This window comes from Rhinolophus hipposideros, assembly GCF_964194185.1.
Source record: "Rhinolophus hipposideros genome assembly, chromosome: 7".
In the NCBI taxonomy this organism is placed as follows: domain Eukaryota; kingdom Metazoa; phylum Chordata; class Mammalia; order Chiroptera; family Rhinolophidae; genus Rhinolophus; species Rhinolophus hipposideros.
The window spans coordinates 11,972,683-11,994,689 of NC_138053.1; the positions used below are offsets into that span (position 1 = coordinate 11,972,683).

The 22,007-nt window shown below is 39.3% G+C and overlaps 1 protein-coding gene and 1 pseudogene across 2 annotated transcripts in view; both read right to left on the reverse strand.

Moving 5' to 3' along the window:
* Positions 1–22,007, reverse strand: part of CCDC192 (coiled-coil domain containing 192) — a gene marked incomplete at both ends in the record, with an annotated part of 197,527 nt that overhangs the window by 59,417 nt on the left and 116,103 nt on the right. The gene's annotated exons all lie outside the window — the stretch shown is intronic.
* Positions 10,251–12,456, reverse strand: LOC308500159 (mitofusin-1-like; annotated as a pseudogene). The gene has a single exon. The product of its transcript is annotated as a mitofusin-1-like (transcript).

Consider the following 22,007-nt stretch of genomic DNA (forward strand, 5'->3'; position numbering starts at 1 on the left):
AAAGGGCTAAAGCTGTATATGAAGCAATTTCAGTTTCTCAGCCCCACCTCGACAAGTGTTGGTGTCACTGGCAAACAGCCAGAAGTGACGTAGGCAGAAGAAAACAGAAACCTGAGAGGACAGAATATACAGGTGGTGAGAAAGAATTCCCATATCTGCCTCATAAAAGTGCTGCTAAGCTCCTGTAACATGATCATAAAAAATAATGAGCTTTTCCTTCACAAGAACTTTATAATTGGGCAGATATTTGTTTGTTTTTCTTTTGTGCCCATCACTCCTTTTGAACTTGACTGAAGCTGCCTTCTGGGAGGAAACTGGCAGCTATTGGCCATCTGTGACTTATCTTGAATCAAAAAGCAAAGGCTTGTGTTTGAGAACTGGAAAACTGAGATTCTCTGAAGCACCAAGTTGCTTACATCACCTTGAAGGGTTTTCTGGTGGTAAAGGAAACCTAGCTTTCCCAGTTAGGTTTCCCAGTTAACTTTCCCAGTAAATGTCACTCTCCTTCAGAAGCTCTGCTCTGCCCTAAAAATAGGGAGATTAAAGGGGTATGGGCTCAGTGAGTATAAGAGCCGGCCTTAAAACCACTTCATAAATGATAAAGAAATCTAAGTAGAGAAAAGGAAAATGATCATAAGAAGAGAAATGATTCTCATTTAGCCTGAAGTAGTCAGTGTAAGAGATAAATTGGAGAAAGCAGAGAACTGGAAAGTTTTCTGTAATATGTGTTATGTTCCCATGAAATACAATGTTTATAAAAATTGCCACTTTCTTAATGCAGAGTTGAAACAACTTTACAGCAGAAATTTCTAAGTCTAAAGTGAAATGGACCTGATCTCATATAAAAGAATATTTACGGTGTTAAAAATTAAGAGGGTGAATATATGGGTGGATATTTTGTAAATTGCCAAGTGGCATATTAGTTTGTATTGTTACTGCTATTATTGTTTTAGGATCTTTATTCTTTATAAGTAGAACTTCTGAGCCAGTAGTTCTTGGCAATGAATTATTGACCATAGGGCTTTACAGTAATATCTGTTAGCTGAATATTATAAGCTACAATTACATCAGTAATTTGTCAATTCTTTAATTTTTTAATTGCTTTAATCTGGTATATGCCTGGAAACAAAAGTAGTTTCATAAAGGTTAAGAATATCAAGTCAAATTTTCTCCTAAGAAATTAAAAATTTCTAGCTGGGTTCATTGCAAGCAACATTTGACAGTTAATTTGACTAAGAACAGTGAAATACATAGGGAGAAACCATCAGAAATTAAAGCATCGAACTTTTCTCCTAGCTGACGATGTGATCTGCCTTTTTGACTCTTACGTGAAAGGGAAGATTCACTTGCATGTTAAACTAATTGGGCAATATAAATTCAAGTGGACAGAGTAAGTTAATGAAGTAAAAGGTGGGAAGTCACAAGAATCTAGTACTAGCAGGTTACAGAATCAGTGACATATAGTATCCATATGCTGAGACCAACTAGTTTCATCTAGAACGTCAGATGGTATTTAACAATTCAGTTGTTATTGCTACCCTAAAAATTCTCTTTTCTTGATTTTCTTCTCAGTTCCTTCTCAGCTATCCGCTGTAATAAAGAAGAAATCATATTGTACAAAAATACTAAGAGGGACAGCCGCTGCCTGTAAGACTGTCTCTTGGCTTTCAGCTGGGAAAACCAAGTTTCTCAAGATGCTTTAGGTACAAAGCAAAGAAAGCAGTTGATATTCAACTAAATTAGAAACATACAGACTTCACTACTATAGTTAAAACCCGATGATCAAAACTGAGCTACCTTAAAATTCATTTGCCCCAGAATTGCAAGGCAAGGCAAGGTCACTTTGGGGGTCTAATTGCAAAGACATTTTGTAACCCATCCCTAATTTTGTTTGCATTCATTCCTCCTTATGAATGTGCACTGATGATTTATGTGTGACATATGACATTATCTAGTATTGGTGACATTATAGTCTGTGTCCATTTGATGACAAGACAGTCATGTTTCCAATACTGCAACAAAATCATCCTTTGCTTTTCTTAGCTAAAATCTTACAATCTGACAATTATTAGCTTAGTTTCTCCACCAAGGCTTTTCCTACAGTTCCGTCCTTAAGTACTGAGGCAACCTATACCAAAAGCCTGTTGTTTTTTGTTTTAATTAGAAAAATTATTTTCAATTACAGTTGACATTCAATGTTATATTGGTTTCAGGTGTATGTACAGCACAGTGGTTAGACATTTATATAACTTACCAAGTGATTCCCCCTGATAAGTCCAACACCCAGCTGACACCATACATAGTTATTACAATATTATTGACTATATTCCCTATGCTATGCTTTACATTCCCGTGACTATTTTGTAATGGAGATGTAAAGCACATCGTAAATCTTTAAAGATGATGGTAGAAATGGCGGTGGTTTACCACACCTGAAAACTTCTGTACTAAAAGGTGTCAGTCCTGCTCTGTGGAGGTAGCTTAGTGTTTAGGGAAATGGTCTGAACTTTAAGCAATATTTGCAACTAAATCCAGTTTTATTCCTCATACTCAACATTCCAGCTGTAACTTCAGTGAAATTTTTGTCTTGTCCTTCTCCATGATTTAGAGAAGCTGTCTTGTTCATGCCATGAAGCCACATTTCATAGGTGGAGAAACAAGGATATTTGGATTTATTTTCAATAGTCCTTAGCACAAAAGTTTAATTTGGGAATCTGATACTGTATGTGAATTGGGTTATATGCATGCATGGTGGAGATGCGAGGGCATAATTCAATAAAAGAAGCGTTTGTCACTTGTAATAGCATGCCAAGAGTCAGAGAGGGAGGAAAAGGTGTGGTGATGATGTGAACTTTTGCTATGTAAATATTAGCAAGTTTCAGATTGCATATTTTAACAAGTCTAGACAAATGTCCTTGCTACAAAACAAGGTATCAAATACGAATTGTTACTTTGTTTTGTTAGAGTAAGAATCTGTCTCTTATTTCATGCTCTAGCAAGGTGTGCTTTCTCTAATTGCGTTTTAAAAATCCAGCAGTGAAAAGATAACACATAAATTTGAACTCCCAAACAGGAATCTTTAAGTAGATCTCAAAAATCCTACCTGGTAGACCTTAAAGGCTGTTCTCATCAACACGCCCTGGTCTCTAAGATATGCAAGGATAACGGGTAGGGAGGGGAACATGTGCACTGGTCTTAATGCCTCTTGCCTCATCTTTTGCTAGCGATTTGTGGTGTCACAACTTCCCAGAGTCTGAGATTGTAAGATTTAGGGATAATCAGATGAGTTATTCATCAGAAATAGGTTGAAGCTATCCCAAGGCTGACAAATGGTGAGTTGCTGGTCCTGACCCAGAAAACCCGTAGGAGCCATATTTGATCAGTTCTGCTTTAGACTCAAACTTCTAGGGCATCCTTGGTAATAGTGGGAACTATTGGCCTGATAGGAGACCACCCAGATCTGGAAATGTCTGGTCCCCAGAAACACATACCTGGGACACCCTGGGCTCAACCTGATTCCCTCTACATAAGAATGACCTTTACCCATTCAAGGTTCTGTGAAACTAAAGCTTAGGAGATGCACAACAAATGAATACTTTTTGACAATCTAGAAGAATGAATAGATGAATAATAAGCTCCCTAATTTTGCTCAAATACAATGTGTCAAAGTCAAAACTGACTTGTACTTGCTCTAATTTCAATTTATAGTGAACTAGCTAAGCTGAAAACGTCGATTACTGAGTCATAAATGCACTGCACTTGGCTTTTCAACAGGAAGGCATTTTCTTTTTCTTTTTAATTGTGGTTAAATATATATATATATATATATATATATATATATATATATATATATATATATATATATATATATATATATACATATATATATGGCGTGAATATTTGCCAGCATAACCATTTCTAAGTGTACAGGTCAGTAGTGTTAAGTACATGTTCAGATTGTACAACCAACCTCTAGAACTTTCTTAGCTTGGAAAACTGAGGCTCTATACCTATTAGATAACTCACGTTTTTCCCGTTTTCTACTTTCTGTTTCTATGAATCTGACTATTCTAGTACCTCATTAAGTGGAATCATACAGTGTTTGTCTTTTTTTTTTTTTGTATTAAAGTTTACTGGGGTGACAATTGTTAGTAAAGTTACATTGGTTTCAGGTGTACAATTCTGTAATACATCATCTATATATCACATTGTGTGTTCACCACCCAGAGTCAGTTCTCCTTCTATCAACATATATTTGACCCCCTTACCCTCATCTCCCACCCCCCACACCCCTTACCCTCTGGTAACCACTAAACTATTGTCTGCGTCTATGAGTTTTTGTTTCTTCACTTGTTTCTCTTGTTCTTTTGTTGTTCTCAATTTTATATACCACATATCAGTGAAATCATATGGTTCTAGACTTTTTCTATCTATTTCACTTAGCATTATAATCTCAAGATCTATTCATGTTGTCACAAATGGTCCTATTTCATCTTTTCTTACGGCAGAATACTATTCCATTGTGTATATATACCATAACTTCTTTATCCATTCATCTATTGGAGGACATTTTGGTTGTTTCCATGTCTTGGCGACCGTAAATAAAGCTATGATGAACATAGGAGCATGAAGGAAACATAGGTACCAAACTTATGGACCTTGAGTTCAAAGAGAATTTTATGAATTTGACTCCAAAGACAAGGGAAGTAAAAGCTAAAATAAACGAATGGGACTATATCAAACTTAAAAGCTTCTGCACAGCAAAAGAAATCATTGACAAATAAAGAGGCAACCAACCAAATGGGAGAAAAAGTTCGCAAACAATGCCTCTGATAAGGGGCTAATATCCAAAATATATAAGGAACTCATACAACTCAACAACAAAATAACAAACAATCCAATTAAAAAATGGGCAGAGGACCTGAAGAGACATTTCTCCAAAGAGGATATACAAATGGTCAATAGACACATGAAAAACTGCTCAACATCACTAATCATCAGAGAAATGCAAATGAAAACCACAATGAGATATCACCTCACCCCAGTCAGAAAGGCTATCATCAACAAGACAAATAGTAACAAGGGTTGGAGAGGCTGTGGAGAAAAAGGAACCCTCATCCACTGTTGGTGGGAATGCAGACTGGTGCAGCCGCTATGGAAGGCAGTGTGGAGGTTCCTCAAAAAATTAAGAACAGAAGTACCATATGACCCAGCAATCCCTCTCTTGGGTATCTACCCAAAAAATCTGAAATATTTGTCTTTTTTTGATTGGCTTTTTGACTTAGCATGTCCTCAAGGTTCATCCGATGATTAGCAGGTGTCAGAAAATCCTTCCCTTTAAAGGTTCAGTAATATTCCATTGTATGTATATATCACATTTTGTTTGTCCATTGATTCTTTTATTCATGAACACATGGGTTGCTTCCACCTCTTGGCTATTGTTGCAGGAGACATTTCTTGAACTAATGATCATAGTAGTACAACAATTACAATACTTGCCTTTCCTAGATGAACTGAAACTTTTCATCTTTTAATTATAAATTGCATTCTCATTAACTAAAAAAGTTTACTTTTTGTTTTTGTTGTCAACCATGTGGGAAGACATTTGGAAGCTATCTCAGATCTCCTTATTACCAAATAATTTTGGTAAGACGTTTTCTACAACAGACTTCTAAATTAGCCCTTCCTTTTATGTCTGGCAGTTCTTTTTCTTTTTTTCTCTTTTTTCCTTTTCTTTTTTTTCTTTCTTTTTTCTTTTAATAAAGGGAAATACAAAAACCCTGCTGGCAGACAAACAGGCCCAGTGTCATCAAGCAGACATAACTCAAGAATTCTATGGCCTAAGAAATAGGTAAATGTTGATGGATATCCAGCGGTTGTTAGAAAACAAACATAAAGAATACTATTATCAGGCAAGTTAATTCAGTGATGAGCCTTTCTTCCTTTCATCTACCCTTTTAAAACCAGGCTGTTGAGGCTTCCTCTCCTGTTCTGTAGTTTGATGTCTGCCTATCAGATCCATCTGCAGAGCTTTTAAAAAATACATCAGCTTCAGCTTCTCTCCAGTCTTGCTCAATCAGGATTTGGGAGGGTTTGAGTGTGGGACTGGTAATCTGCTTTTTAAACTTTCTGGTTAGTTCTGATGTGCACATCTGTAAAGGTCCAGGGGAGGAGTGTCTACAGACAAGATGCAGGTGCTGGCCTCAAAGGCAGTATGAGTGTCCTGGGGACATGTTTTTGTTTCTATGCATGAGGGCACATAGGTGGGCAAGAGTGTGAATGGGGGAAGTACGGACACAGCAACCCAAGAAAGTGACAGATGGGGGAGGTATCCATCGTGGTGCGTCCAGGTAACATGTCTGCATTTTTTTTCATAGATGGCCAATTTCAACCGTAGGGAAAAAAGAATTAGTTGGAGCAAAGAAATCTCAGATTTTGGAAATCATATTATGGCATGGCAGTACAGGCAAAGAATTCCTGGAGTCCATCAGCTCTCTTTTTTAGGGTAAATCTGAAGAGATAGTGATCAAAGTACCACTGCTCACTATCCACCACTGCTCCAAGCCATTCAAAGCTCCAGCACTCCCCTGACCTCTTACTCGTAGAAAAATATCAGTCCTTCTGATTCTTATTTACTACCCCCAACTCCCTTGGAAATCTTCGCAGGTCACAACAGCTAAGAAAAATTTCCATACCTCTTTTCTCATTTATTGCATTGTTCAAAGTTATTTCATGACTTTCATAAGCTTCAAAGAAATCTAGGAGGAAAATTCTAAGTCCTGTTCCCTACTTTGTCAACAACACAGAAATCTGAGGCAAGAGTCTTTCTTGCCTCACTTTCTCTAATGACAAATGGAATCTTTAAAACCATCTCAGGGTTTTCATATGGATGAATTAACTCATGCTGATTAAATGCTTTGAGCCTCAAATGTTCAAAGTGAGATGGGGAACAAAGACAATGAAAAGGATACGTCAAGGAAATGTTTGTTTTGTTTTGTTTAAAAGTAACAAGATGTTTTTTAAAAAAGTAACATGCTTTTTAAATGTTTCAAATCCTTGATAATCCCTGTGTGCACTTAACACACACACACACACACACACACACACACACACACAGCAGAAAAGAAAAAGAAACATCATTTTTGTGGCACAAAATATTTCAAAAGTCTTTGCTGGCTAGCCTAATTTTTGTCTAGGGGGAAAAAAAAATCTATGGAACCTGAAAGTGCTCCCAGGTATTCTATATGAAAAGGAAGATTCTTAAGTCATCTGAAAAGGTTTAATGTAAAATATAGTTACTAACCAGTTTTTGATCATTTGTATTGTTTTCTGTTTATTTTTTCTACCTAAAACTGGAGTCACACTGCATATTTTTAACAAGAGGAGTTATCATATCTAATTGCTTTTCTATTACTTTTTTCAATCTCTTTATTTTTCAATAGGATTGTTTTTACTATCTTTTATGATAGATAGGGGGAAATCTGTGAATTAGTTAAGGAATTATGCTAGAAGACGTATTTCACATTGGGAGAGCCAAGTGAGCATATCAACAAGGGTTGAACGTTTCTATTGGACTCATTCCAGTTTTCCAAGCACATAATCTACTGAAAAATTTTTTGGTCTAAGACTTTTGAGGACATGTTTTTCTGACCAGGTTAAACATTCCAAAGCAGATAAAAATTTAAGAGAGAATCCAGCTCATTAGAGAGAGTTGGTTTTCTGAGATTCTCAACAATATAGTTCAGTTAAGCAGATGTTATCTACTACTGTGTTTCCCCAAAAATAAGACCTAGCCAGACCATCAGCTCTAGTGCGTCTTTTGGAGCAAAAATTAATATAAGACCCGGTCTTATTTTACTATAATATAAGACCAGGTATATAATATGATGTGATGTGATATGATATGATATGATATGATATGATATGATATGATATAATATATATATATAGGCGGGTCTTATATTAATGTGTCCAAAAGACACATTAGAGCTGATGGTCTGACTAGGTCTTATTTTTGGAGAAACAGGGTATTACCAGCCTCTGAGCCAGGTGCTGGGAATACAAAGCTAAAGCACAGTTCTTTCTCTTTGGAAGTCCTCGTCTTGTGAGAGAGACAGATATAAATTTTCAGGATAACATTTTGTGGCACAGAATGTATAGGATCCTCGGGGAGCAGAGAGAAGGGCCCTTAGCACTACGTGGAGAGTCAAAGAAGGTTTCCTCAAGGAGATATTGTCTGAGAGGAATTTTGAAACCAGAATAGGAGTTAAATAGTTTAAGAAGAAAGGGGTATAGGAATAAGGTCATTTCAGTATGCATAAGACTGAAGTTCATAAACATTGTCTATGCAGGATACTTCACGGGGTCAAGTTCAAGACATTGAGATAAAAAGCAGGAGGGATAAAGGCTAGATCATGGGTTATTTTTTATATAGTTCTAGAAAGTTTGGACTTTATCTTGTAGGGAATGGGAGAATTTTAGGCTTAAATAAATGCATGCTATAGATAGATCACTGTGATAGTATGAGGTGGGTAGAATTTTAAGGCAGAAAGTTTAGATATGAGGATTGCAGTTATGAAAGGATTTCAGTGGTACAAGTGAATTGCGGAGTAGTGGGAAGATAAGGATATTTAGCAAGCAAAATTGAATATGAGCAATTGGCTGTGTGTGTGTGTGGAGGGGGTGAGTGGGAGACGCAGTGGTGAAAAAAAAGTGCGGAATTCCTAAATGCAGTGATTGTTGACCTTTTATATATGATGTCCAAACTTTAGTGTCTATAAGAATTACCTAGTGAGTTTTTTAAAAATGTCAATCTAGGCTGTTGATCAACATGACAGATTGGATTGATTTGGGGAGATACCCTTTCCACTCAAGGCATAGGAGAACACAGAAAAATATACTGCAGATCTAAAATTACACATACAAAGCTCCAAAGCAAGAAAGTAAAATACTTCAATATTAAAAATGCAGTGGGAACTCGAAGCAAGTGTGTTATCTTGAATAGGAGTGGAAATATAGCCAGCTGCAAGGGTATTGTGAGCAGACACAAATGTTGGAGTTATAATGGTCAGCTAGGAAAGGAGTCACACCTTTCAGGCTGTGTGTGTAGTAAGGCACTGGGATGGGGCCGTCCTTCCCTCACCTGTAACCTTGAGCTAGGAAGAGGTTTTTCACTTGGGAAAAATGGCTGCAGACACGTGACCCACCAACTCAGAGTTATCACCAGAATGCAGGAAAAGGGGTGGTGGGTGGCAAGGAAGACATCCCAGAGAAATTTGAATCCCAAATCCATGTCGTGTATGGTTTGTGGTTGTGGTTCACATTGACTTTGTCACAGAAATCATGAGCCAAAAAATATAAAAAGTGGTTCAGAAGGAATGAAACACGAAGGATTCTAGGAGGGGTAACCATGGAAACAATTCCTAGTGAAGATAAGCTCACGCACTAAAATTACAACAGCAGAGAAGTGGATGCTGCTTTGAGAGAGGATAGGCTGGCATATGTAACAAACAGAGCTCATACCAGGAACTACAAGTAAGAGGAATCTGAAAGGGTTTTCTTGTTTTCTTTTGTTTTTGCTTTACATCAGTTTTAATAGGGAAAAAGGAGTAAAGAAAGCATATTTATTAGTGGTTTATATACCTGCCAGAATGACAAAAGTGGTTGTAACTTGTATAAATAATACACTCAGGAACATTCCACATTCCCTTTTTGTGGAGCAATGCATTTTATAAAACAAAAAAGTGACTACTCCCATGAAAGTAGATATCAAAAATTAGTTTTGAGAAAGATGAAAGGAGCATTCTCTACCTCCTGAATGCCAGGAAGCACAGTTTTTCAGGATCAAAAATGAAGAAAGCCCAAATCAAAACCAAGGCCCCATCCCTCGGGGGCCACATAGTGGGTTCTGCTGCTTATCACTATTAGGTTGGTGGAAAATAATTGTGGTTTAAAAGGTTAAAAATAATTGCAAAAACCACAATTACTTTTAAACCAACCTAATAATTCATCATTTTAACACAGCAAACAATTTAGTCTTTACCCAAAATTAAAACTAAAGGGACATCATTACACGCTTCAGAAATGCAAACATCTTGAGACAGACTGTTATCAGAATCTACACAAGAATGTGCTATTTAATTTGCTATTTAGGTACAGTGAGTACAATTCACATTTCAAGTCATTTCATAAAAAAGTAACTGTCCCAAATCATCCATTTTGTCCTATGATGATCAAAGTGATCTCTATGGTTAAAATTCTTCTTCATTGCTTGAATGTAGAAACTGCTCAGTAAAAGTCTCCAGTTCATTTTGAAGTTGAACAGCTTCATCTCTTAAAAGCTCTGAACTGCTTTGCATTTCCTCCAGTGGATCTATCTCTTTGGAAAATCTAGCAATTTCTTCTTGTAGAGATCTTTGTGTAATATCAACTTGTTGGCACAGGTGAGCAAAAGTGCTTGCCATTCCCTGTTGCTGCCATTTGCACTCGTGGAGCTAACAAAGCCCTGCAGTTTTTCAGTTGCATAGTTCACAAACTGCTGTTTGAGGCTCTCTTCTTGGCACAAGTGGTCCAGGTCAGCCTCTCATAAAGATACAATGCTCCCTACGTACTTAATGAAACAGAGTTGGGTTTCCAGCCTATGGTTTTCCAAATCACTCTTCCAACAAATATAAAGCCCATACATGGTCTAGATGTAAGAGGAGCTAATCCTGTTAGTAAGGTTACCATGCGTTCTTCCTGTGATGCATTATCTGGTGTTGCTGGGTCGGTAGCAGCAACAGAGTAGAGGCTAAAGGTCTGGGGAGCTGAGAGATGGGCTCTGATAATCCTAGAAGCACCCTCCGAGCATTCGTGGGGCCCAAGAAAGGATAGACAAGGGAAGACCAGTCCAAGGAAAAATGAAATAAAATGATATCCCCCTGAACATCTGAACATAACTTGTGGCAATTTAGTTCCTAGCTGAGGTCAAATTTCTTACAAGGAATCAGTGTGTGTAGAGTTCATTCCATGTACAAGCTGGAAGTAATGGCTTCAGATTTTCCATAATTTCTTGCTGGAATTGAAGCATTGAAATGTTGACTTCATTGGAGCACTGATCAGCCAAACTTCTTCCCAAACCATTTTCTATGTGCTTATTTACCTCATGTGTCTATTCGGTACACTTGGAGTAGGATGAAATTAAGCAAAATTCATCAACCAAAACAGCATGTTGACAAATTGCACCTGTCATTGCACATGAAACCTTGTTTGCCACCTCCTCTGTACCGTCCCTCCTTTTTTTCTTAACACCCAGTGTTAGAAGATTCGTTTGGCTTCAGATAAAGTCTAGGCTATCGATTTGGTCTTCCCTCTCGTCCGCGAGATAAACCATTTTCTCTGCTGCTGCCACATTTATTGAATCCATCCTCTTTTTCACAGTATCCAGTATCTTTTGAGCTCTGACAGTGTTGTGCTGTTCTAACTTCGTTTTCACTGCTGACTGTGAGATCCACTCCTCAAAGATTTGTTGGAAATTGGGAAAGTCCTGTAATCTTGCCTGAAATCCTTCTGCAAGTGCCCCACCTCCTCTGGCATCCCCTGTGCGTTGTGCATTCTCGCATTAAGAGCTTCCTTTGCAGAAATAAAGAAGGGACAACGCCGTGTTTTTAAAGGATCCACATCTTTGAGCTCCTTCACCAAGAGATGTGGGCATCTTTCCATGCGCTGTCAGCATACATGCTCCATATATTCTGGCTCTGATGCAGAGGCATCCCAATGCTTATTCAGAATAAAAGTAGTAGGCTTGGGAATTTGCTCATTTACCTTGTGAAAAAACTGGTTTTTCCATGTTCATTAGTGTTGATTCACAGTTTGCAATCAAAATGAAGCTCTCAGCATCTAAGCAAAATGAATCAATCCAGCTGTCGAGCTCTGTAGTGACATCTGTACCTGGACTGTCCACTAAAACCAGGTCATCTCTCAAGAGGGCATATTTTGCCTTTGGCCGCAATACATCCAGGAGAGAGCCAGCTTTCAAGTCTTTGTCCCTACGAAGGGCATGGGCCAGCTGATTAACTGTCTTCACACTCTTTTTTTCATCTGATACTTCTGTCTCCATCAGTTCCTTCAACACTCAGTAAGCAATTGGTTGCGTGGCCAATCCCACCAGGGAGGAGTCTATCCCACAACATTGCATTGATAACAGAGCTCTTCTCCCGGCTTGCCCCACCCCAAAACAGGCCACTTTCATGTGTCTCTGAGACAGCACCTAACTAATGATGGAAAGCTTGTTTTTATAACCCTGTATTTCTACCACATCATTCTTAGTAGCTATTTGATCAAGTTCTGGATTCTTGTATGTTGCTTCAACAAAATGTGATCCTTCAGGAACAGACTCCAGTAATGGTCAAAGACTGCTGTAATTACCTTCTTAGCCAGCACAAAGTGCTTCTTCAGTGGAGAAACAGTTTCTGCCATTATGTTAGCTGTCCTGGCTCTAACTTGCCACTTGGCAACCACAGTTCAGCCACAGCCCTAAGCTGCCTCATCCTCTTAAGGGAGGCTGGGAGGATGGGAGACTGGGGAGAGGTAGGAGGAGTGCCTGAAAGGGTTTTTAATGTTCAAAAATAATTTTGAAAATTGTATGACAAGAATAGACATTATGGAGAGAAAAAAACAAGTATGAAAAAGAATCAAGTAAAGATTTGAAAATAAAAACTATAATCATTGAAAAACATGTGACCTACTAATCATCAGAGAAATGCAAATAAAAACCACAATGAGATATCACCTCACCCCAGTCAGAATGGCTATCATCAACAAGACAAATAGTAACAAGGGTTGGAGAGGCTGTGGAGAAAAAGGAACCCTCATACACTGTTGGTGGGAATGCAGACTGGTGCAGCCGTTATGGAAGGCAGTGTGGAGGTTCCTCAAAAAATTACGAATAGAATTACCATATGACCCAGCAATCCCTCTCCTGGGTATCTACCCAAAAAATCTGAAAACATTTATATATAAAGACACGTTTGCTCCAATGTTCATTGCAGCTTTGTTTACGGTGGCCAAGACATGGAAACAACCAAAATGTCCTCCAATAGATGAATGGATAAAGAAGTTGTGGTATATATACACAATGGAATACTATTCAGCAGTAAGAAAAGATGATATAGGAACATTTGTGACAACATGGATGGATCTTGAAAGTATAATACTAAGCGAAATAAGTCAGACAGAAAAAGCAGAGAACCCTATGATTTCACTGATATGTGGTATATAAACCAAAAAACAACAAAAGAACAAGACAAACAAATGAGAAACAAAAACTCATAGACACAGACAATACTTTAGTGGTTACCAGAGGGTAAGGGAGGTGGGGGGAGGGAGATGAGGGTAAGGGGGATCAAATATATGGTGATGGAAGGAGAACTGACTCAGGGTGGTGAACACACAATGGGATTTGTAGATGATGTAATACAGAATTGTACACCTGAAATCTATGTAATTTCACTAACAATTGTCACCCCAATAAATTTTAAAAAAAGAAAAATATGTGTGCTAAACTGGGGAATAAATATAGCAGATAAGAGACTTAAGACATTGGCAGACAATCTGGGGGAAATCATGAGAACCCACAGAAACAAAGAGATGGAAAATATGGAAGAACATTTAAGAGATAGAGAGTAGGGATGGGAATCTCCACTGTAACTCTAACGTGCTTTCCAGAAAGAAAGAATGAAGGAGAGGCAATATTTGAGGTAAAAATGGTGAAGAAATTTCCAGAAATGAAGGAAAACATAATTCCTCAGACTTAAAAATCACATTGAGCTCTAGCCAGAAAAATTTAAAGTGGGCATCTTGGGTCTTACTCCTAGAGATTTTAATTCACCAAATATTTGTTATCATAAATATTTGTGACCTTCAATATTTTATGGCACACCTATAACCCATTCTTGGAACATACAGTACTCTGGCACTCCAGTTGGTAAACTGTGAGATAGAGCAATAGTTAGATAGATATGTGAGCTCAGTAAGTCATTTTATTTAACTGGGAGCTATGTGATGACATTCAAATGTTGACTGGAAGGATCTAGTTGAGGGAGGGAGTTTAAATATACAAGAAATAAATGAATAGTTGATGTTCTAAGATTCCTGAGATGATGGGAGAGAATTCGATCCAAAGCCAGGTGAAGATTGGTCCAGAAGTAGTAGGTACCCCCTTATATGTGATGGTAGGAACATGAAGGGTCCTGACTAATACTATTTTGAGGATAAATTTTACCTCTAAATGATAGAGGTATCCGCATCAAAGCACTCCCTATCCTAATCGCTGCTCAGGGTTCCTGTTTACAAACCACTGAGACCAACTTAGAAACAAAAAAAAAATTTACTGCTGAGAGACTTAGAGAATCAGGCTGGGAACAGGCTGCACAAGGGAGGGTGGTGCAGCAGCCAGGACAACAACCAAACCCCTTGACAGAACCAGTCGCGAGTTGCAAGCAGCCCCGCTTGCACTGTGCCACGGGGTGGTGGGTGCTTCTTACAGCTCCTACTACCCCTGCCTCTGCAGCTTTGTAAACTGGAACTTGCTGCTGCCCCATGGGTTTCTCCAGGCCCTTTCTTGAGCATTTCCAATTACCAATTCCCAATTCCCAGTCCAGGAAATGTGCATCTGATTGGTCATTATCTTTCACCCTGGCTGCAAAGGAGGCTGGAACAATCTGGCCTGCTTGGTTTATATGGTGGGCTCTGTTTCTCGTGAAGACCTATATAGTGGGGAACCGCGTCCTCCATCATAGGTAAGCAGTTTGGAATTCTGGGCAGCTGAAATTGTCCACCGAGATTGCTGCCTCATCCCTTGGAGCAGCTTCGTGGGAATTAGTAAAAAGATGCCCCGTGGAGGCAGGTGCATCTCTGTGCACCTTTGAGAGATTTGTTTTTTAAGTACCCTTTCGTCTAGGAGGAGCCTTTCCTGAGTCAAGGTGTTCCACTTGGCCAGCAGAGCGTAGGTGGGTGTCAGTCCCCACTTGCTCCTGCCGGGCATCCTTATTCATGGTATAACCTATCCAACTACGTATATGCAGTGTTCCCGATGGCTCTACACCTGCGAAAGATAAGAGGATTAAATGTGATCATGAAACCACATGCACAAAAGTGGCAGATTTGGGCGGCAGCACTGATCCCAAACTCTATAATCCATAGACTTTTATTGTACAATCAGCCTTAAAGCCATAACCTATTGCTTCACAGTCAATTGGCAGATATTACCAGACAAGGCAGATAAACTCCCTTTTTTCCTTTCATTGTTGCTATTTTCCAGGTCCCGATCGGACTGAGTGCAGAATCCGGCCAAGAATGATCAATTCAGGTGATCTTATTTTGACTCAAGATTTGAAGGGCCTGACTGGGATTTTCTCAGCCCTCTCTTGAGAGATTCTTCTTCACAAGGAATTTTTCTTGGCCTAGAAAATTCTGAGCCTGGTCTGGTTCAGTCTAGGAAACAGGAATGGCTTTAGGAAAATGTATTACTGAGAAATTGATTTGTTTCCTCTCTCTCCACTTTGTATCTCTCCCTACCTCTCATGGGTCTATGTGTCTCTGACCCAAGTCAGGTATACATTAATCATTTAGTGACATTTTGACTTTTACAAGCTGTAGGAGCCTGAGGCCAAGAGGATGAATCTCTAATGATAAAATTTAGGTACTAGTAGAGAAAAATTCTCTTAGGGCCAATGAAATCACCACGACATCCCAGGAAAGCCAGCTTTTCCTACATTCTGGGATTGCTGGCCACTACAGTCCAGAAATTCTCTAGAACACAGATGAGCCAGGGCTGATGGCTCTAGATCAGAGGGTACCCTTAGCAACCGGCCAGATGCAGTCAGCAGCCAGCCCTGTGGGTTAAGGGCTGTGGCTGGGCTGGGAGTGCCATGGAGGTAAAATTGTAGGTGGAAGTTATGGCAATAGTACTGGGGCACAATAAAGCAATCTATATTAATTTTAACTGAATTCAAGGTAAGAGAGAGATAACTACTTCTAAAGTTTACATAGAAGCCTTTATCTCAGGGTAGGTGGTAAATTGCTCCTACTGCATGTTCTAGTTTCCATGTGAAATTTACATAACGAGGGTTATTCCAATTTAAACAATAGATACTGCCTTTCTTCCCAGAGTGAACTAAGTGTCTTTGAGGTAATAATGAGAATTGGCACTTATTCAGCGTTTTCTTTATGTCAGGTACTGTTCTGAGCACTTTTACATGTATTAACTCATGAGAACTTCATAAGAATTCTGTGTAGTAGAGACTCCTATTAGCGTTATTTTGCAGTTGAGGAAACTGAGGCACAGAAGATTGGCCAACGTGAGTGGCAGAGTTTAGGAAAGAGGTCATACCTACTAAATGGCAGAGATGGGTTTTTAACTCCAGAATGTAGGCTCCAGGTCCAGGCTTTTAATTGCTGTGCTATACTGGCTCCAAGAAGAAAAGCAACCAAGGTTTTCCAGGAAGAAAGGATGAAGGCTAGAGGAAATGAGGTCAGGTATTGGACAGCCACGTGATCAGAGGTAAATTTGGGCCCAGAAAAGGAAAGTATGGAAGTGTAATCAGACTCAGGGAATGAGGGAGTTCAGAGTTCACGCTCAAGTTGGATCATGGCTGAACTCCTTGTGATCCATCTATTGTGAAATTGTCTTACGAGCTCAGAATAAAACTACAGACAATGTGTGAATCTGTTGACAGTTCACTACGCGGCAATTCTAGGAAAACACAGAAATGCCTCCTACACTGTAACCACAAGGAAAAAACCAGGCCCATGCTTAGGAGAAGCAAAGACAAGAACACAGCAGTCACTCAACGTTTTGACCATCAAATATGTAGAAAAAGAAAATCGACCTAAAATAGAAAAGCACAAAAGAGATTTGTTCTTTTACAGTGGCATTATTAAAGGAAGACCAGTTACAGTGGATATATATTTTCCTCCTAAATTAAAAATCCTTGTGTTCCTAAATTAAATTTTCCTCCTAAATTAAAAATCTTGTGTTCAAGTTAGGTTAAACATGAAAACACAGTAAAAGTGGTCAGCCCGTCCTCCGTTACTTCTTGTTACTTCCTATGATTTGATCTTCCAGTGATACTGTTAGAGAGGTCAAACTCAGGTCTTCATGAGCCTCAGTGGCAGCTCCAGAATTTCTAGATGAGAGGCTTTGGGGCCAGTAATCCAGATGGAAGGGTATGGTCAGGGCACTGATCTAGGCCTGTGTTTGCTTAGAAATCCCACTGTTTGAGGCTAGTTTGTGATTTTATCATGGGTGGTTTGGGAACTGAGGGATCTTTAGTCTCCAGGCTACCTTGTGCTGCTACCATTGATATGCATATTACAGAAGGAATGTCTTTAGTCTCCCAACCACCTCCTTCAAATCTTCTCAAATATGGTCAGCACATATGTATTCATGCATGTTGCCTGAAGACAATTCCTGTTTTCACATTTCCTGACCGGACATTCCAAATCTGGCTGTGGATAGCTCGTTCACTTGAACTCTTAATGGGCTTTCCCCCCCCTCATATCTTTTTTCAGAAACATAAACCACATTGTCCAAGAAAAAAGAATTCCTGGCACACAACCGAAGTGAACAAAATTTATTTACTGAAGCACCTACCCATTCCCATTTGGATCCCACTCCTGTCTGCATCTCAATTTCTATTGAGAAAACAAAAATGGGGCAACTGAGGAGTTAGGAGCAAACAGGACCACAAAAGAAATAATCTTTTAAACCCCAATCAGTGCCTGAATTTAAAAATTTGAGGAATGTTAAATTTCTTTTCACAAAGATTATACCAACTGACAATCTCACAATATATTTGAGTATCTATCTCCTAGCCTATCCTGTTTTTTTAAATCAAACTTTTATATTTTGCTAACCAGAAAGGTGAAAATGATATATGATTCATAGTTTCTTTGATTTATTTTAATCTAATTATGAGGAAAGTCAAATATCTTATCTGTTTATATTTTATGTCCATTATTATACTCGGTCTAAATAGTAGTTTAAAATTGCTGTTTTTCTCTTAATCTCATAGACTAATAATATTGTTCTATAAATTTAAAAAATAGTGGGTTTTTTGTGAGAAATACCATCAGTAGCAAAAATGTAACTGACTAGACACTACATAAATTTCAAGTGAAGCAGCTCATTGAAAGATGAGTTAATAATGGAGGGAAAATGTGAAGAATAATTATGATTTTTATGAGATGGGCTTGGAGGCAAAAGTATCCTAAATGGAGGAAGCCAGCGTGAGAAAAATCATAGCATTATGAAAATATGGATTAATACCAAGTGGCAAAAGCATGAAGTAGAAAGAGACAAAACCCAAAGCATAGCAAGTGATTTGATTATGCAAATTCTTAAAGGCCACACTAAGTAAATTTATTCTGTAGAAAAAGAATGGGTCATATTTTTATGTAGTGGATGAGCATTTGGAAATAACACTGAACCAATGGAACAAAAATTTTTTGTCAGGGAACCCAAATATAGGACCAATGTAATAATGAAGTTGAGAAAGGACGAAGGCAGGGCAGAGCAGGACTGTGGTCTGAGGGGAATGCTCTGAGGGGAAAGTATCGGTCACACTTTTTCTCAGAATTGGCAGGGTATGGGAACCAACTAGAAATGGGGATGAAGGAGGAATCGTTGATGTCTCCCTGTTTTTTTGTTTTGTTTGCTTTGTTGACTAGGTGAATGGAAACACCTTTAGCTGAAATAGGTAACACAAAGAAAAATCAGATTCTTTTGTGGGGTGTGTGGGGTGAGCATGGGTACAAAATAAGTCCAATTTTGACTTTAAGGTACCTATAGGAGGTCAAGGGTCAGCCTGTGTAATGTCTTCATTCATTCAACAAGTATTACTGAGTTTCTACTCATCCAGGTTTTGTTCTAGGTTCTGGTGATACCGTTGCAGGAGAGACAAAGTCTTGACCTTTACAGAGGTTATACCCTAGTGAAAGTAGCTAGAATATTAATTTCAGATATACAGGAAGTAAATTTTACTTCCTAGGTACATTGAGGTCCATAGAAGCCTGTGGACAGTTAATATGAATAGCACATATATGTCCCTTTCAACTTAGCATAATTTTTGTATTTTAAAACGTTATGAAGATTTATAGTTTTATTTTCTTTTATTGCGTGCTATTGTTTCTGTTTACCCATTTGAAGCCACGGTTTCGCTCAGCAGTGACGTTCTTCTTTATTGCAAAGTAATATAGGAAACTGGGAAATACATTATAACACTTTGTTTGATTACATCGTCTTGAGAAAACTCAAGTGGTAGAACATAACTTCCCTAAGCCTCAGTTTCCTCCTTTGTGAACTAAGGAGGTTGTGCAAATGATCTCAAACACCACCTCCCTGAGCTAAGTCACGTCTGTACAGCATGGTTTCCTTGTCTCGTCACTTCAGCTCTCTTGTCCACATCACCCTCAATTTTCCTGCGTCATCCCTCTGTGCCCATCCCCCCACTTGCTTCCCTTGACACTTGTCCCTCTGGGACCAACACTGGTGCTGCTGAGTTCTGTGGGAGAAAACCTCACAGAATTGCACTTTAATGACACCATATAGTCTTGGTTTCTAATCTTAACTGAATTCTCACAATGGCCCAGCAATTCTTCTGAGCCTTTCTTGCAGCTTGCTCTCATTTTCAACAGTGGCCGGGTCAGACCCTCATTACTATTACAAATCTCCTAACCTAATTAATCTCCTCTTGCCACGGATAACTTTGCTCACCTACTACACAGAGGGGGAAAAAAGAACAACTCAGGTGAACAACTCAAGCAGGAGCTCCCTCACATCCAGGCCCCAAAGTCCACAGAGTTACTCACTTTGGCCTCCATTCTTTCCTCCTTACCTTGTGGTCACAATGGAAGATGTGGCCCATCCCTCCCCATTGCCCTTATATGTTCTGGTCTCCTCTCTGATTTTTACAGGGACCTCTGATCATCCCTTCAAACTGTCCCTCTCTAGATTCATTCTTAGCAGCTATAAATATGCGTAAGACTTGACTTTGTTAAGAACAAATTAACACATGAACCACCTTCTTCATCCCATACCTCCCTCTAGCTATGACTGTCTATTTTCTTTCAAAAGTAAACTTCTTAAGAGAGTTGCCCACGCTTACTATTTGCACTTGTTATCTCCCACTCACTTCTCAGCCCTCCCCAGAGTGGCTCCAGTCTCTGCAACTGAGGCAGAGGTGCAGAGTAAATGAAAGTATGTTTAACCGATTGAATGAAATGAAACATCCCAGGTCACTTTCAGGTTTTAAATGATGTGTAAGATGCTAAGTTAATAAGGTGTTTCCATAGGAAGTACATAAGAATATCACTCTTCCTTGGAGACAATTTCCTTAGGTAAGTCATCCCAAGTACTCCATTACATTCTTTTGATTGAAAGCATTTTTTCTCTCAGAACTGACCATTTAATGGAATTTAGAGGAAAAAATACATGCTCTCCTTTGATAGACCAGAATTTGACTGAAAAACGACTCCATTCCATAGACCCACTCTCTTGAAGTAAATGTGGAGATGGAATGAAATTATGGATGCTTGAAATACCTCTCAACCTCGAGCCATGACCTCCCCAGTGGAAGTCACTGCCTGTCTGTCTCAAATATGCCTGAACAGCACTCTTGTTTTGGACTAGAGTATTTTTCACTAATAAAACAAGGCTAAAACACACGGGTAAAGGAAGACTTTTCTGGCCATGCACACGATGGCACAGGTTTGCATATGATGGCCAGAGTCTGAATGCAATTGTTCTGATGGTCTGACTGTGCACAACACACATCCTTGAGGAATACCGTGCTGGACACACCCAGAACGACACACGTCACATGGTGTCTTTGGATGGTAGCTGTCTTAAAAGGAAAACTCCATCTTTCCTGCTTTGCTTGGACGGTGGTGTTCACTTGTTTTATTCCAAGTGCGGCCTTTTCAAGTCAGTCCAGATCCCTCTTATTATCTTGGGGTTATTTATCTTCCACACATGACCCTTCTTAAGAACAGAGAAAAGCAGTGGAATCTTGCTGTCTTCAAAGATCCGCAAAGAGAAGGGTGGCACCCTTTGGCTTTAAAATAATAAACAAATAACAAAAGCCCATGCCCTGCGCGATGGTGGCACAAAGCCCTATGTGACCACAAGCATTATTTCCTCCTGTCTTCCCAGGGTTACTTGGTAGTTTAGGGGCACCTGCTGCCGGTATCAGCTGCCAGGATATTGCTGGCACCACATGGTACAAAACAACAAAGGAGCAAACACAGGGCACTGTTCGCCAAGCTGCCCGGCAGGCTGCCACCCTGAATACACAAAGAGCGGCCACGCCATCCACATCCTGCTGCGCCCCCAAAACATCCCTTGCCTGCCACGCAGCCTTTCCTCCCCAACCTTAGTCTCAGTGAGAGGCAAATCCAGGCTAGCCCTGGGTGTAAAAGATCCAGTGGATCTGGGCAGGCGCAGATACCCCGTAGGGTAGGGTGAGCATTCCAAAGAGAAGCTGCCGAAATCAAATCACACCCTTCATCTGGCCGGGGCTTGGACTCCAACATATGCAAGGCACAGGTTGTTTGTTTTTGACAGTTTACTTTATAGCCTGTCAAATCTGTTCTTGAAAACGCCTGTCTGATCCATCACACCATCTTTTATTTAAGTTGTCTCTAAATCCTCCTAGTCCATTAAAAAGTTAATCTACTTTGGAAATGAGCCTTTGAGGCACACCAGCATAAAATGATTATACTAGCAGCTTCAGGGATAAAATTTCCCTACCAGAAATATAATCACGGCCCGCTCCAGGATCTGTCAAAGCACATATTCAATTACTAATATCCCACCAGAGTTTTCTTAGGAATAGGATGCCATAGAACAGGGCAGGGAAAAAGACACAGCAATAAGGACATAAAGGCTAGGAGGTATAAACCTGGGAACTCTTGAAAAGAGATTAGGTGGTTAATTTCACATTCTTAAAAAAATAGGGCTGGGTCCAACA